General features: G+C 43.2%; 1 protein-coding gene and 1 long non-coding RNA gene across 3 annotated transcripts in view; one reads left to right on the top strand and one right to left on the bottom strand.

The window, feature by feature from the left end:
- The window catches only part of epha8 (eph receptor A8), a 390,012-nt gene that overhangs the window by 121,304 nt on the left and 256,518 nt on the right, over nucleotides 1–12,190 (top strand). The gene's annotated exons all lie outside the window — the stretch shown is intronic.
- LOC134337638 (uncharacterized) overlaps nucleotides 1–12,190 on the bottom strand; it is a 79,119-nt gene that overhangs the window by 27,105 nt on the left and 39,824 nt on the right. The gene's annotated exons all lie outside the window — the stretch shown is intronic.

Genomic DNA, 12,190 nt, shown 5'->3' with positions numbered 1-12,190 from the left:
TAAACATTTCCAAATGGGAAGGTAGATTTTTGTACCAAAGACATGCCAAATACCAAGTTCAAGGCTTAGTGTTTCATTGTTAGGATTGAATACGTATTACTTAGGGGTGATGCTGGCTCGGGAAAGTCAGCATTTGAAAGGCAAAAATAGAAAGCCTTTCGGTTAGGTGTTCAAGCACAGCTGTGGGGCTGGGTGGTGAGGGATGTGTGGTTGCACAGAAGTTCAGAGTAAATAAAGTATGAGGTTCTGACTGCCTCCTTGGTTTGTGATGGGAGGAGAGCTGGTGGGATAGTTATGGGTTACTTGTAACATACCAGGGTGATACGAAACTCAGCTCATAGGGAGCCCAGAGGCATTGTGCTCTTGTTGTTCTGGAAATACCATTTTCTCTGAAAAATTTCCCCAAAATACTTCCAGTGCTAGCAGTGCCAGGTGTGCCAGGAGTGAGTCAGGCCCTGATACACCGGATGTAATTTCTGATGTGACATGAAAAAGAAGTAGAATGAGATTACTATTGCTTTTTAGTTTGGGGGGAAAAAAATCATCTTACAAAGTAAAGCCAGAACAGACATACTCAGCATACCATACAAATTTCCAGGCACAAAATGAAGGTGAAACTCCCAATTATTCACACTCCAAAACACTCTCCCTTCCCAAACATCATTACAATTCCATCTCCCAGCAATGAATCTGTGCTGCCGGGTGTAGTGGTAGAAGCAGATATATAAATGGCATTTATAATGATAATGCAGAGAATGGAGGGACATGTGTCAGGTGCAGGCAGGAGAGGTTTAGTTTAATTTGGCACTGTATTTGGTGCAGATATCATTGTTACTGCGCGGTGCTATTGTCTGCTCTATGTATTCCTTCCCAACTTCCTCTTCATCCATCACCTGCCTTCCACATCCCATACCTGATTCACCTGTCCACCCCCACACCTTTGGCTGTGCGGCAGAGGATATGCTATACTGAGCTATTAGCTCACAGCAGTACGGAGAAGTATTCTCTTCAAGTTCTGTGTCTTTAACTCCTGGAGTCACAAGAGATTGCAGATGCTGGAATCTACAGCCAGAAAAACAAAATACTGGAGGAACTCGATGCGTCTGGCAGCATCTATGACGGGAAAGGGACATTTAATGTTTCAGGTCATGACCCTGCAAGAGGAATTTCTGAATTCACAGGGACTAATGTGGCCAGTGGCTGTCTGATTTACTTCCAACCCTCTGCAGTGTCACTGTGTTAAAGCACTGAGATTGGTTGTGGGCTGTCATCATCTGTTTATCCGCCAGTAATCATGCTCACCAAAGTTAACAAGAACTTTCAAAATGAACATCAACAAATCTTTCATATAATGAAATGGGACTGCTCTAAAGTAAATCTAGAGAGGCGTTCCAGGAGTGTAACTTTCCTTTGCCTTGGTATCTGCAATTGTTCATGCAGGCCACATCACAGAATTCATAACAGGAGGCCTCAAGCTGATGGTGAGATTTGGCAGGATATTCCCCCATGACAAAGCAGAAAGCTGAGTATTCTCTGCATCAGCTTCATGGTGGAAACAGATATTGGTGCAATGAAATCCCCTGGGCACTGGCAACTCTCTAAGTGGTCTGTGGAAACAGCAAGAAATTAATAAAAAGTCAGCTTTATTGAAGCATGCATCTTACCAACGACTTTGCTTTTACTCTGTGTGGAGTCAAGATGAGCCCTATTGTGTTTCTGAATTAAGTTTCCCTTAAAAGCACAAGCTTCCGTGCTATATAATTATCCGGAATTAATCCTTCCCCTGAAGGCAAGTTTTCCACTCTCTGTGATGCACACTGCAATGCGGAAGCCTGGATGAGAACCCGGTTCTTTGTGAGCTCCCTGACTCACAGGCTGCCTGCCTAATCTCCTCTCCCTTTCGAGATCATTGCTCAATCTCCTTTCCACTGTGCCTACGAACGCAGCTCGTCCTGATGGAGTGTTCTGGCGATTTTGTCTGAAAGAAGGTTATAGAAAATATTACTGATCTGCCTCTTTAGCTGCGCCTGCAGTTCAGTGACAGCTTGCACTAGGTTGTTCTTTTGCTTACATGTTGCAGACTTCATCCGTTAAATAAACATCTGAGGGGGAAATGTAACACCTCAAAGCAGGACACCATGAGTTGATGACTAAGACTACCACTCTATTCCAATGTTTGGTGCCTTGAAACTCCATACTGCTCCTTTTGCCTAACCTGAAGTGATGTTTGTTGCATTGTGCGTGCAATGTAGAGACTCACCTCTGTACCTGGTGAAGCCCACTGACAATTGGATTATGTTTCACCTTGACTCACACAGGCATTGATTCTGAGATGGTGTTAAAGCATACATTTTGCTGCTGCCCTGAAGCTCAGCAGATCAGATGTGTGACGTGTCTGCACCCATGAGTTCCTCGTCTCTAGTAACCAGTACACAGAAAAGACAGAGTCCCAGATGGTCTGCCTGATTTATTTTAGTTTCTCCTCAAACCATGCCACCGACGTGGTCAAATATTTCCGGCAGAGCATGGGGTTGGTGCAGGGATCCTAGCTGACAGCTCCTTTGTCACTGTTTCGGTTTGCTCACACATCCAAAGACAGACAAGCGGGTAGGCTTGACTAGTCACTCATTGTGTGAAGTGGGTGGACAGATCTGGTGATAGTTGCTGAGGTGGGTGAAATGAAATTAGCGTAGGATAGATATAGATTGGTGGTCGATGCATGGACTTCAGGGGAAGAGGGCCAAACTCCTTGCCCTTCCACACTCTGACAGTGGACTGGTTGTGGACTATGTACAGGCACAAAGCCACATTTACTCTAATGTGCTCATGACATCTCCTCACTATAGAGAAAATGTGTGGGGAAGGGAACTGTTCTGGGAGCAGCGTAGATTTAGAATGAACCGCGTTTTCCATGTGGGAGGAGAATATGGGATGCTTAGCAGAGATTACAGAACAACAGTTTACTTAAAGGTGGTGGTGGGTAACAGTGGAGGAAGACAGAGCAATGGAAATGGGAGGGTCATTTTGCAGTGGAATATAGAAATATTCCCTCACTCTGTCACTCTCCCCACGATTGAGGACGTCTTCATTCAAGAGGCTCAAGAGAACCATAAACATGGGAAAGTCTGTAGATGCTGAAAATCCAGAGCAACACACACAAAATGCTGGAGGAACTCAGCAAGTCAAGCAGCATCTGTGGGAATAAATGCTTTCGATATTTTGGGCAGAGACCCTTCATCAGGACTGGGAAGAAAGGAGTAAACAAATTTCCTCCCTCCCTTCTTCCTTTAATCCCAACCCTGACCTTTTACATCTTGTCACCTACCTATTACTCCCATATGAGTCTCCTCTTCCTTCCATTTCTCTTATGTTCCACTCTCCTCTCCTATCAGATTCCTTCTGCTCCAGCCCTTGACCTTTCCCACCCACCTGGCTTCAGCTAGCACTTTTCAATTAGCCTCCGTCCCCTCCCCCCCACCTTTTTATTTTGCCATCTTCCCTCTTCCTTCTCAGACCTGAAGAAGGGTCTCGCCCTGAAATGTTGACTGTTTCCACAGACATGCCCGACCTGCTGAGACCCTCCAGCATTTTGTGTGTTTTGCCTCATTGAGGAGGCGTTGCCTCAAGAAGGTCTTATCCATCTTTGAAGACCCTCACTTTCCAGGACATGCTCTCTTCTCATTCCCAGCGTCGGGCAGTGGGTACAGGGGCCTGAAGACCCACACTCACTGTTTTACAACAGATTCTTCCCTCCACTATCAGATTGCCAAACTGACCATGAACCCATGAGCACCACCTCACCGTTCACCTTTTGCATGATTTACTTACCTGTTTGCTTGTTGTAATTTTAGTTCTTGTGCTGTACAGCTGCCACAAAACAACAAATTTCATGACATGTGTCGGTGATAATAAATCTGACTGTGAATTTGAATATTCCTGAGGAAATCAGCTTTGAGGCAGATGGTTGTAGGAAGGTAATGGCACAACGGAGCAGAGCAAGTGTGAGTGTGGGGTGGTTGTGCAAGAGCAGTGTCGCAATGATTGAAGCTGTAGTATCAGAGACTGTAATGACCAATGCTGAGAGCAAGTCTGATGTACAGTCTGAGGAACAATTTAGAATCAGAATCAGGTTTAACTTGTCTGACATGAAATTTGTTGTTTGCAGCAGTAGTACAGTACAGAGAGATAAAATTACTATACATTACTAAAATAAGTAAATAATGCAAGAAAATAAAGAATAACAGAACAATGTTCATGGAGATCTTAGCAATCTTATGCCAGAGGGGAAGAAGCTGTTTCTAAATTATTGAGTGTGGGTCATCAGGCTCTTGTACTTCCTCCTCTATGTTAACGTGAAGAGGGCACATTCTGGATGATGACGTTCCTACGTGGTGGATACCGCCTTCTTGGGGCACCACCCCATGAAGATGTTTGCAATTGTGGGGACATTTGCACCCACGGTGAATCTGGCTGAGTTGACATTACACTCTAAGACAATCCAGAGGAAACAAACTCACGTATAAGATAGCTTGACTCAAATTAGAATTCTGCTGTTTGTCATTTTCTAAAACATGGAGTGGTTAATGAATAATCTGAATTTTGTATATTTTCTTTCCCTCCTTTGAATTAATCTCAAACCTAGTGAGAACCTCAGGTCTTCCAACAACATCATTTGTTTTTTTCAGTTATCATTCCCTACCCTAGGGCTTCAGCACATGACATTGACAGCAGCATTTGCAGATAAATCAGGTAAAATCAGGCTGGGATTAATGAAACTATGCAAAGCCTGGAGAAAGGCAATGTGTGTGATGGTAGCAATCACGGTCCTGATGGTCTAGATTTGTTCTTTCCTAGTTTGCTGCAAGCATGACTTTACTTTTCAAAAGACTTGATTCATCGTGGCCACTGAGAAGGAGGAGTAAATCGTGCCCTTATTTCAATGATTGTTGCCAGGACAAGCTCAGAAATCAGGTGTAAAGAATAAAATATATTTAGTTTATTTCTTCTCTCAACCCAACATCATCTGAGGATTTCACTGATCACTTCTAACTCCCACATCTTGCAGCTATTCCACATCAGCAGTGTACTTTCCCTTCAGCATCCTGATTTATCTATTCACTTTGATTTGAATTAGACCACAGCTGCTCTATTTTTTAATTCATTAGCTTCACTGTTGAGAGGTGGTTCAGGGTTTCACCATGGGAGGGCAGTGTGGTGCAGTGGGGCAACAGGTTGCAAGAGGACCACCGTCAAGCACATGTTCAGTATAAGGTCACTCCTCTCAGGTGCTCCAGTAAAAGAGGCGATGAAATCTTGCTGCTCAGCTTCTGCACTTGGACATAAACGTTGTTGGTACTCTGGGGTTGATTTCTGAAGATTAGGCATCGTTGATCTATAGCACACTATTGGGCTAGCACAAACTCATGACCTGGTACTTTTGAGAAATGGTCTATCTATAGTGAACATCTCAAGGTGCAGAACAAACACCATCGTGCTGTTTGAGCAAACATTCATGGAAGATTAAGTGAACCAGTTTTCTCAGAAATGGGACACTAGCTACATTTTCATTTCTATCTACAGAGACGAATCCTTACTCTTAAATAGTGTCCCCCTATTCTCCTTCTTTAACCTGCACAACATGGCCTCAGAATTTCAGCACAGCAAGAGCTCTCCATTTCTCAAATACAACATTCAATGCTGGAAATTCTCAGCAGATGACACAACATCCATGGGGGAGAGAGGAGGAGAAGTAAGGTTAATGTTTGCAGTTGGTGACATTTCAATAAAACTGAGAAAAGTTAGAAATTATGCGACAATTTAAATTGTAGAGAAGGAATTTTTCTATCCTATTTTCTTAGGATGGTAAACTTTCCCTATCTGTGCACCTGTGAAGCAGTTTGCTGCACTTACTGCATAAAGGCTTTATATAAATGCAAGTTGTTGCTGTTGTTACCCTCCTCCCAGCACGGTGTGGAGTCTTATTATCCAGAGATGTGAATGCTGCCAGGGGGTTTGCCAGGGCATGATACAGCAATGAACAACATACTCATTGCTTCAGTCACACTTCATTCAAATAAAAGCTCATTTGATATCCTTCCTGTTAATAGCCCTGCAACATTTTCATCTGATGAAATTTCATATTGCTCAAAAATAAATTCTGCATCATTTTCCCGCAAGGAGTTTTATATATCTAACATGCTGTAAAATAACAAATGTAATAATATTCCTCATTATTTTACAGGCCTATAAACACTTACTGTGAAGTACTGAAATCTGTCAGAGTAAATCCCAGATCTGGCCCTGGTCTCTTTAAATCCCATGTCACCCAGTGCTGACAGCTAGTTCATGCTTTTTCAACATTTCCAAGTCCAGGAGCCCTTTTTCTCCCTCAGCCTTTCCACTGTAAACTGCAGCCTTTCAAACACAGCCTTGCTCAAATTCTGGCACAGAGTCTGTTCCTTCGTCTGATTTGTAGAATAGTACTTTTAAAGCGAGTGCCGTCCTGAGTGCGTTTAGCGAATCAAATCACATATGTCACGGCCTGGATGTGTAGCTGGCATCTCGCTCTGGCCGGTTTGAATGGTGCAGCTGAGGGGGTGTGGAAGCTGACAAGTTCCCTCCCCTCCCTCTCAGAAAGAGGAGTTACCTTCAACGAACTCATAGAGATCCAACCGCTTGCTTTTCACTGCTCGCAATCTTTGTAGTGCTGGGGTTGGGGGGTGAGGGTGAGATTTAGAGGCTTTTGGCTGGAGATGAGCTTGAGTTCGCCTGTGACACCATGGCCTATAGGCAAATTTGCAGCCATTTCATCAAGCATCAACTGAATTCATAAAGAACACACTAGAATTTCCATTTTCAGTTCCTAAACATTCATTTGATTTTTGTTGAATAACTTTTCTTCAAACTTGTGTACTTCTCATTAAAGTTTCATTGATGTTATACTGCAGAAGAAAGACAGAATCCTTCTGGTTGCTGAAGATCCTGCTGTGACATTATAATTCAATACCTGCAATTTCAAACAGTTACATTGCTGAGGGCTGCACTGTTATCAACCTGAAAGCAGCCTGTATTAAAGAGTATATGAAGTGTTTCACTTCCTGAATGCCAAATATTTCATGTGAGCAGAAATGGCAGTAGTCACTATCCTCCAGTAAGGATAAATGCAAGGCAAATAAAGTTTTATCAAATCCATCGGAAGTAACTTTAGAATTAGAATTGGCATAAGCTGGGAGTTCAGCTTCATGCTGTGTAAGATCTTATAGAGGTTTACAAGATTATGAAGGGTATAGATAGGGTGAATGCATGCAGGCTTTTCCTTTCAGGTTGGGTGAGACGAGAACTAGCGGTCAGAGGTTCAGGGTGAAAGGTGAAACATTTAAAGCGGATCTGAAGGGAAACTTCTGCACTCAGAGGGTGCTGTGTGTAGAATGAGTTACCAGCAGCAGTGATAGATGATAGTTCAATTGTGACATTTAAGAGAAGGTTGGATAGGTGCTGTACGTGGATGGGAGAGGTCGGCAGGGATATAGTCCAGCTGCAGGTCGATGGGGCTAGAGAAAAGACTACAGATGGGACTACATGGGTCAAAGATCCTGTTTCTGTGCCATAGTACTCTGAGGCTACGTCCACATTACGCCGGATGATTTTGAAAACGAAGCTTTTTCTCTTCGTTTTGACCCTCCGTCCATATGGAAACGGTGTTTTCATCCCCTGAAAACAGAACTTTTCTAAAACACTCTCCAGAGTGTGTAAATTTGAAAACGATTGTTGCACATTGTAGTGTGGACAGGGTAAATAGAGACATTTAAAAATGCTGTCATGACAATGCCACAACAACAATGCTTTTGCTGCTTCTGCTTGGTACTGCGCAAGCACTGCCGGTCGGCTTTATAACGCGCAGTCGGTGTGAACGGCGTGAGAGTTAGTGAGCTTTTTTGACTAGATCCCCTAAATTGATTTGATTGAGTCGATCTTTAAAACTTCCTTTCGCTGTTGTTGTTGGTACTCTAGTTTTTGACCAATGGAAATAGCACAATGCCGCCACAGGAACGTAAGTATTATACCATTTCCTCTTCGCTTGTTTTCTGTAGATGTGTCTGCGCATGCCCAGCAGGAGTAGATTCGCCCAAATATCCGTTTCAATGTGGACAGAGATATTTTGAAAAATGCCTAGTGTGGACGCCTGTTGTTTTTACTCGAAACCGGCGTTTTCAAAGTTATCCAGTCTAGTGTGGACATGGCCTGAACCTACACATCTGGTGAAAGATGTTTTGTGTCCTCACAAGGGAAAACCTGTCTGGAGACCTCACATTATGGAGGGACCTCACTGCGTCTACTGTGGGTGTTGGGAGGTATGGGAATGTGTGTGGTTCACAGAGGTGCTGCACTAGTTGCTTGTAATCCTGGACTCTAAATTCAATTCCCACTGTAGAATTTATATTGATTTAACAACTTGGATGTTGAGAAAAAAACAAATCATATGTAATGATGACAACAAAACTTCTAGTTTGTTGTAAACATGTATCCATTCACTCTGCAGTCCTGCCCTGGTCTAGCCCATGTGTGAAAGACCAGATGAGGAAGTGGTATTCGACTGAACTGTACAGGTAAATGGACAGGAAAGGTTTTGAGGCATATGGGCCAAATGCAGACAAATGGGATTACCTCGGGTATGCACCTTGGTCAATGTGAATGTGTTGATATGTCTCCATCTGTATAACTCTATTACTCTATGAATCTGAAATGTTGCCATGCCAACTCATTATGACAACTGTGTACGATTCAAAATGTAAAATTTTCCAAAGTCATGGAAGCCACCAAATGTCTTTGATTTCTAGACTTATGTCTAGGTCAACTGTTGTGTCTGTGTACAACTACACATCAATTAAATAAAAGCTCGCAAGCTGGAGATGGCTTTAACTGGTGTATTCACATTGCAGCGCGAGAGAGAGAGAGAGAGAGAGAGAGAGAGAGAGAGATGCGCATGTGTTGACAACAGGTCAATATGTAATGCTAAGGGGAGAGGGTCATTGCTGTAAAGGAAATAGATCCATACATTACACTTCCTCCCCCTTTAAACTAATGAAACATAAAATAGTAGATGCACAAAACATTCAATTTCCCTTTCACAACCCATATTTCAAATAATCATGCTTTCACAATAACCAACTTAGTCCACAGCTAACTTCACATTTCTCAAGATTCAGTCTTTTGGGTGGCACTCTGTTTCTTTCAGTATAGTGCCTTTGGACCTGTGGAGTGGCTTCAGGTTTGGTCCGTGTCTTGTCTCAGACAATGTTCTCGGTTTCTGGTGTCACATTGCTGTTAGTGACATCACCACTGAGAGGAAAGTCTGGTGACTGTAATGTGTCCATCTTGTTGGATGCAGTTGACTTAGGTGCGTTCTTCAGTTGAGCGTCCAGGATCTCGTCCACATAATGTCTCCATGTTGGATCTCCAACACCTACTGTGTACGTCAGTGGTCCAGTTCTTGTAGCTGTCCTACCGGGTGTCCACTTGTCTTCTCAGTAATCACACGCTAGGATTTCCTGTCCAGTCTCGAAGCTCCTTGCTACTTCACGTGCCAACGGGCTGAACTGTTTATTCTGCACTTCCCTCCAGAGGTCTGGTTTCAGGAGGTCTATGTGAGATCTCAGATTCCTGCTCATGAACAGCATTGTAGGTGTTTGATTTGTCATCGCATGAACAGAGTTACGATACACAGAAAGGAAGTTATCCACCTTGTACTATAGAGAAATGTCCTCCTTGTACAGCGCTTTACTGAACCTTGAAGGTTTAGATAAGCTTTTCAGTTAACCCATTTGTTGCTGAGTGGTGAGGAGCTGAGTTGAAATGTCTGATGCCATTTTTCTTCATGAATGGTCATAATTCTTCTGACGTGTATTGTGGTCCATTGTCACTCACAATTTGTTCTGGTAAGCCATTTCTGGTGAAAATATCCTCAGGGCGGAGATAGTTTTCGACGAGGTGGTAGACTTCATCGGTATAACCTCTGACCACTTTGAATGAGCATCCCACAGCAATCAGAAGCATGGAGTCCATGAATGGCCTAGCAAAGTCAATATGTACTCTTTGCCATGGTAATGATAGCCACTTCGCAGGTGTAGTGGGGCCTGTGGGGGTGCATTTTCCAACATTTTGGCATCGTGAATAGCTTTTGGCCAAGTTTTCAATCGGTTTATCTATTCAGCCACTACATATACCGCCGGGCGAGACTCTTCATCTTGATTGTATCCTGGTGTCCTTCATTCAGATTTTCTAACACCCTGGTGCGCAGTTTAGGGGGAACCACAAGATGAGATACACATATCAACAGTCAGTCTCGTCTTGCTGAGCTCTGGAGACATAGGGTTACCATGAGCTGGCCATCCTTGCATGATGATCTAGACTTTAAGACCATAAGACATAGGAGCAGAATTAGGCCATTTCGCCCATCGGGCCTGCTCCATCATTCTTTGTTTCCCTTTGTATTTTGGAATTTGTTACCAGCAACTGATCTGTTAATGTAGTGTGGAACACTTCTGCTGGTTACAGTATAAAGACTTTTCTTCTTCAGTTGCCAATAGTGGAAGATGTGACAAGCCATCAGCATTGCTGTGTTGTTTGGTTCATACATGTCATAAGAGTGGGCTCTTAGGAATAGTGCCCAATGTTGTAATGAGGTAGCAGTCATCACTGGAATCCCTTCCAATGATTGAAAATGGACAAAAGAGGCTGTTGATCTGTTACTAGTGTGAACTTTTGCTCATAGAAGTAGACTAAGGGCCTCTCAGTCAATCTGCATGTAGTTGCATTCTGTGCTTGTCAGTGATCTTGAAGCAAATGCAATTGGGCATTCAGATCCATCTTACATAATGTGTGACAAAACGGCCCCAGTGCCATAAAGGGATGCATCGCACGCCAGTCTGATGGGCAAGGATGTGTCATAATGGGTGAGCAGTTCATAGAATATTATTAGTCTCTTTGTTTCCTTGAATGCTTTTTCACATCTTTGTGACCATTCCCACTGTGCTCCTATCTGTAACAGTGTGTTCAATGGATGCAGAATTGTCGCAATGTTTGGGAGAATCTGGTGGTAGTAGTTTACAATGACCAAGTATGACCTGAGTTGTGACATATTTTCCGGTTTGGGTGCCTGTAGCACTGTTTCAGTTTTCTCTTTTGACTTATGTAAGCCATGCTTGTCAATGACATGTCCACAATATGAGATTTCATTCTTGAAAAACTGGCATTTCTCTCTCTTTGCGTGAAGACCATACTCACACAGCCTGGTAAGCACTTTACCAAGGTTCTGGAGGCGCTTGTCATCATTTTTGTCAGTCATGATGATGTCATCAAGGTAACATTTTGTTCCTGGAATATCTTGGAGCACTTGGTCCATTGCTGTTTGTAAGTTGCTGGAGCTGATGTGACACCAAAAATGACACAATTACACTGGAACAGTCCCTTGTGAGTGTTGATTGTGAGGAACTTCCTGCTTGACTCCTCAATCTCCATTTGCAGATGGGCTTGTGACAAGTCCATTTTTGAAAACCTCTCCCAACCTGGCAAAAATATAAAAGTGTCTTGTATTTGTGGCAGGGGAAACTGCACAATACACAGCTCTGGGTTGGTGCTCACCTTGAAATCCCCACATATGTGAACAGCTCCAGCCTTCCTTTTCTTGATCACTGGGGCGATGGGCATGGCCTAATCACTCCACTCAACATTAGAGGGAATTCCAGATCCCTCCAAGCTCTGTAGTTCAGCACCACTTTAGAATGTAGTGTGTAAGGCAATAGATTGTTTTATAGAATCTTGGTGTTGCTCTTTCATCCAGTCCAATTCTGACCTTTATGTCTTTGAGTTTGCCAATCCTCTTTTCAGACACCTTCTCATTAGCATTAAGCAGATTGTGTTTGGCCTCCATACATCACATTTGCTTTCAGTTTGCCTTTGGGAGACACTTTTTTGCTTGAGTAGGTCTTTCGCATGACTGAGGTCTTCTCTAATGGTATCTTAGAAAACAAACAGTTGTGGTCAGCCTCTGGAATTATAGACAAAGATGACCCTGTGCCAGCTCCATTTTCAGTTTTACACCAGACACATCTATTGTGATCCAGATGATTTGTGATCTGCTTCAGTTACGCTATGCAGTTCTAGGCATGACAGGTCACCTTTGTCAGACTCT

Source organism: Mobula hypostoma, chromosome 25, assembly GCF_963921235.1.
Source record: "Mobula hypostoma chromosome 25, sMobHyp1.1, whole genome shotgun sequence".
Lineage (NCBI taxonomy): Eukaryota > Metazoa > Chordata > Chondrichthyes > Myliobatiformes > Myliobatidae > Mobula > Mobula hypostoma.
Note: the sequence above shows the minus strand (reverse complement) of the source record. Positions and strands in the feature narration are given on the sequence as shown.